This window comes from Salmo salar, chromosome ssa12 (assembly GCF_905237065.1).
Source record: "Salmo salar chromosome ssa12, Ssal_v3.1, whole genome shotgun sequence".
Classification (NCBI taxonomy): Eukaryota; Metazoa; Chordata; class Actinopteri; order Salmoniformes; family Salmonidae; genus Salmo; species Salmo salar.
Window position 1 is genome coordinate 1817040 of NC_059453.1, and position 6208 is coordinate 1823247.

Below are 6208 nucleotides of genomic sequence, written 5' to 3' on the forward strand. Positions count from 1 at the left end.
CTAACCACTTGGCTACCTGCCGCCTCCCTCTAACCACTAGGCTACCTGCTCAACCACTAGGCTACCTGCCGCCTCTACACTCTAACCACTAGGCTACCTGCCGCATCTACACTCTAACCACTAGGCTACGCTGCCGCCTTGCACTCTAACCATTAGGCTACCTGCCGCCTCTACACTCTAACCACTAGGCTACCTGCTCTAACCACTAGGTTACCTGCCGCCCTACACTCTAACCACTAGGCTACCTGCTCTAACCACTAGGTTACCTGCCGCCTCTACAACCTAACCACTAGGCTACCTGCCTCCTCTCCACTTCCTAACCACTAGGCTACCTGCCGCCTCCTACACTCTAACCACTAGGGCTACCTGCCGCCTCTACACTCCTAACCACTAGGCTACCTGCCGCCTCTACACTCTCTAACCACTAGACTACCTGCCCCCCCACTCTAACCATTAGGCTACCTGCCTCCTCTCCACTCTCAAACCACTAGGCTACCTGCCGCCTCTACACTCTAACCACTAGGCTACCTGACGCATCTACACTCCAACCACTAGGCTACCTGCCGCCTCTGCACTCTAACCACTAGGCTACTGCCTCCTCTCCACTCTAACCACGAGGGCTACCTGCCCCCCACTCTAACGATTAGGCTACCTGCCTCCCTCTCTACTCTAACCACTAGGCTACCTGCCGCATCTACACTCTAACCACTAGGTTACCTGCCGCCTCTGCACTCCTAACCACTAGGCTACGCTGCCGCCTCAGCTCTCTAACCACTAGGTTACCTGCCGCCTCTACACTCTAACCACTAGACTACCTGCCCCCCCCACTCTAACCATTAGGCTACCTGCCTCCTCTCCACTCTAACCACTAGGCTACCTGCCGCCTCACACTCTAACCACTAGGCTACCTTCCGCCTCTACACCTCTAACCACTTGGCTACCTGCCGCATCTACACTCCTAACCACTAGGCTACCTGCCTCCTCTACACTCTAACCACTAGGCTACATTCCGCCTCTACACCTTAACCACTAGGCTACCTTCCGCCTCTACACTCCTAACCACTTGGCTACCTGCCGCATCTACACTCTAACCACTAGGCTACCTGCCTCCTCTACACTCTAACCACTAGGCTACATTCCCGCCTCTACACTCTAACCACTAGGCTACCTGCCGATCCTTACACTCTAACCACTAGGATACCTGCTCCTCTACACTCCTAACCAATAGGCTACGCTGCCGCCATTACACTCTAACCACTAGGCTACCTGCTCTAACCACTAGGTTACCTGCCGCCCACACTATAAACATTAGACTACCTGCCTCCTCTTACATTCCAACCACTAGGCTACCTGCCGCTTCTCACACTCTAACCACTAGGCTACCTGCCACCTCTACACTCTAACCACTAGGTTACCTTCCGCCTCTGCACTCCTAACCACTAGGCTACGCTGCCGCCTCTGCACTCCTAACCACTAGGCTACCTGCCGCCTCTACACTCTAACCACTAGGCTACCTGCTCTAACCACTAGGTTACCTGCCGCCTCTACACACCCTAACCACTAGGCTACCATCCTCCTCTCCACTCTAACCACTAGGCTACCTGCCGCCTCACACTCTAACCACTAGACTACCTGCCCCCCCCACTCCTAACCATTAGGCTACCTGCCTCCTCTCCACTCTAACCACTAGGCTACCTGCCGCCTCTACACTCTAACCACTAGGCTACCTGACGCATCTACACTCTAACCACTAGGCTACCTGCCGCCTCTGCACTCTAACAACTAGGCTACCTGCCTCCTCTCCACTCTAACCACGAGGCTACGCTTCCGCCTCTACACTCTAACCACTAGGCTCCATCCTCCCCTCCACTCTAACCACTAGGCTACCCTGACGCCTCTACGCTGCTAACCACTAGACTACCTGCCCCCCCACTCTAACGATTAGGCTACCTGCCTCCTCTCTCACTCTAACCACTAGGCTACCTGCCGCCTCCACACTCGAACAACTAGACTACCTGCCCCCCCAAATCTAACCATTGGGCTACCTGCCATTTCTACACTCTAACCACTAGGCTACGCTTCCGCCTCTACACTCTAACCACTAGGCTACCTGCCTCCCCTCCACTCTAACCACTAGGCTACCTGCCGCCCTTCCACTCTAACCACTAGGCTACCTGCCGCTCCTCCACTCTAACCACTAGGCTACCTGCCGCCCCTCCACTGTAACCACTAGGCTACCTGCTGCCCCTCCACTCCTAACCACTAGGTTACCTGCCGCCCTTTCACTCCTAACCACTAGGCTACCTGCCGCCTCTACACTCTAACCACTAGGCTACCTTCCGCCTCTACACTCTAACCACTAGGCTACCTGCTGCATCTACACTCTAACCAATAGGCTACGCTGCCGCCATTACACTCTAACCACTAGGCTACCTGCTCTAACCACTAGGTTACCTGCCGCCTCTACACTATAACCACTAGCCTACCTGCTTCCTCTACATTCAAACCACTAGGCTGCCTGCCGCCTCTACACTCCTAACCACTAGGCTACCTGCCGCTCCTCCACTCTAACCACTAGGCTACCTGCCGCCCCTCCACTCTAACCACTAGGCTACCTGCCAGCATCTACACTCTAACCACTAGGCTACCTGCCGCCTCTACACTCTAACCACTAGGCTACCTGACGCATCTACACTCTAACCACTAGGCTACCTGCCGCCCTCTGCACTCTAACAACTAGGCTACCTGCCTCCTCTCCACTCTAACCACGAGGCTACGCTTCCGCCTCTACACTCCTAACCACTAGGCTACCATCCTCCCCTCCACTCCCTAACCACTAGGCTACCCTGACGCCTCTACGCTCTAACCACTAGACTACCTGCCCCCCCCCACTCTAACGATTAGGCTACCTGCCTCCTCTCCACTCTAACCACTAGGCTACACGCCGCCTCACACTCGAACAACTAGACTACCTGCCCCCCCAAATCTAACCATTAGGCTACCTGCCATTTCTACACTCTAACCACTAGGCCTACGCTTCGCCTCTACACTCTAACCACTAGGCTACCTGCCTCCCCTCCACTCTAACCACTAGGCTACCTGCCTTCCCTCCACTCTAACCACATGGCTACCTGCCGCTCCTCCACTCTAACCACTAGGCTACCTGCCGCCTCCACTGTAACCACTAGGCTACCTGCCGCCCCTCCACTCTAACCACTAGGTTACCTGCCGCCCTTTCACTCTAACCACTAGGCTACCTGCCGCCTCTACACTCCTAACCACTAGGCTACCTTCCGCCTCTACACTCCTAACCACTAGGCTACCTGCTGCATCTCACACTCTAACCAATAGGCTACGCTGCCGCCATTACACTCTAACCACTAGGCTACCTGCTCTAACCACTAGGGTTACCTGCCGCCTCTACACTATAAACCACTAGCCTACCTGCTTCCTCTACATTCAAACCACTAGGCTACCTGCCGCCTCTACACTCCTAACCACTAGGCTACCTGCCGCTCCTCCACTCTAACCACTAGGCTACCTGCCGCCTCCACTCTAACACCTAGGCTACCTGCCGCATCTACACTCTAACCACTAGGTTACCTGCCGCCTCTGCACATCTAACCACTAGGCTACGCTGCCCCTCAGCACTCTAACCACTAGGCTACCTGCCGCCTCTACACTCTAACCACTAGACTAACTGCTCTAACCACTTTGGGTTACCTGCCGCCTCTACACTCTAACCACTAGATTACCTGCCCCCCCCACTCTAACCATTAGGCTACCTGCCTCCTCTACACTCTAACCACTAGGCTACATTCCGCCTCTACACTCTAACCACTAGGCTACCTGCCGCCTCTACACTCTAACCACTAGACCAACTGCTCTAACCACTAGGTTACCTGCCGCCTCTACACTCTAACCACTAGACTACCTGCCCCCACTCTAACCATTAGGCTACCTGCCTCCTCTACACCTCTAACCACTAGGCTACATTCCGCCTCTACACTCTAACCACTAGGCTACCTGCCGCATCTACACTCTAACCACTAGGCTACGCTGCCGCCTCTGCACTCTAACCACTAGGCTACCTGCCGCCTTCTACACTCAAACAACTAGGCTACCTTCCGCCCTCCAATCTAACCACTAGGATACCTGCCGCCTCTCCACTCTAACCATTAGGCTACCTGCCATTTTCTACCTCTAACCACTAGGCTACGCTTCCAGCCTCACACTCTAACCACTGGGCTACCTGCCTCCCCCACTCTAACCACTAGGCTACCTCCGCCCCTCCACTCTAACCACTAGTCTGCCTGCCGCCCCTCCACTCAACCACTAGGCTACCTGGCCGCCCCTCCACCTAACCACTAGGCTACCTGCCGCCCCTCCACTCTAACCACTAGGCTACCTGCCGCCCCTCCACTCTAACCACTAGGCTACCTGCCGCCTCTACACTCCTAACCACTAGGCTACCTGCCGCCTCTACACCTAACCACTAGGCTACCTTCCGCCTCTACACTCTCAACCACTAGGCTACCTGCCGCATCTACACTCTAACCACTAGGTTACCTGCTCCCTCTACACTCTAACCAACAGGCTACGCTGCCGCCATTACACTCTAACCACTAGGCTACCTGCTCAACCACTAGGTTACCTGCCGCCCTACACTATAACCACTAGACTACCTCCCGCCTCTACACTCCTAACCACTAGGCTACCTGCCGCATCTACACTCTAACCACTAGGCTACCTTCCGCCCCTCCACTCTAACCACTAGGCTACCTGCCGCCCCTCCACTCTAACCACTAGGCTACGCTGCCGCCTCTGCACTCTAACAACTAGTCTACCTGCCGCCCCTACACTCCCAACCACTAGTCTACCTGCACGCCTCTACACTCTAACCACTAGGCTACCTGCCTCCTCCACTCTAACCACTGGTTGATTCAGTTACTTTTAAAACCTTTTTTTTTTCTTCTCCAAACTCCATATTTGAGTAACAGAGAAGTGGATGAAGATGTGAACATTTTTGTCGAAGACAAGTGGTCAAAGTAGCTGATTCGTGTCAAAGGTTACAGAGAATAGAGATGTCACAACGGTGAGCTTTAGAAACCTGAAGAAATGCCACGAAAGAGGTCAGACGACGACAACAACAACAAGAAAAGAAAAAGTATAACAGATATCAAAAAGTTGTACGCAACCAAGTCGAGTGAGACCATTCCGCGCATTTTAAAGTTTTGAACGGCGTTTCTAGTTTAAAACGGGTGTAGGTGGAGTAACATTAGCCAGTACAATTTATATTTTTTAAATGCATGAAATGAAATGTATGCATTCACTACTGTAAGTCGCTCTGGATAAGAGCGTCTGCTAAATGACTAAAATGTAAAAATGTAAGAAGAAGAAAGCCAAATATCTAAGTTAATAAGAGGTTTTGCTGCACAATAATAATATTTTTTAACATGTAGAAGCTCATTTCTCTCTCTAATGTGGTTGAGTTAATCACCAATCTATAACTCTATACAGAACCTCCACTGCAAAACAGAACCTCCGCACTGCGAAACAGAACCCTGGCACTGCAAAACAGAACCCTGGCACTGCAAAACATCGTGCCATCTAGTGGACAGAACATAAAATGACACCTAAGTCGTGACCAACCCCCCCAGTTAACAGCCGTGATGCCGTACAGCACCCTGAGTCTTCATACCCCCTTGACTTAATCCACATTTTTTGTTGCGTTACAGACTGAATTTTAAAAAATGGATCAAAAACATTATAAAAAATCGTACCGATCTCCACACGATACGACCATAACGACAAAAGTGAAAAAAACAATGTTTTTAGAATTGTTTATTGGAAATGAAATATCCAATTTACATAAGTAGTCACAGCCCTTGAGTCAATAACATGTTAGAAACACCTTTGACAGCGATTACAGCTGTGAGTCTTTCTGGGTAAATCTCTTAAGAACATTTTAAACCTCCCTTGATTGTATAATATTGGCCCATTATTCTTTAAAAATATATATTCAAACTCTGTCAAGGTGGTTGTTTGATCATTGCTAGACAGCCATTTTCAGGTTTTACCATAGATTTTCAAGACGATTTAAGTCAAAAACTGTAACCAGGCCTCTCTTAGATATAGGAGACAGACACTACAAAACCTTATTCCTTGAAATCATTTTTTGGGGGACATTTATGAATGTACACTACAT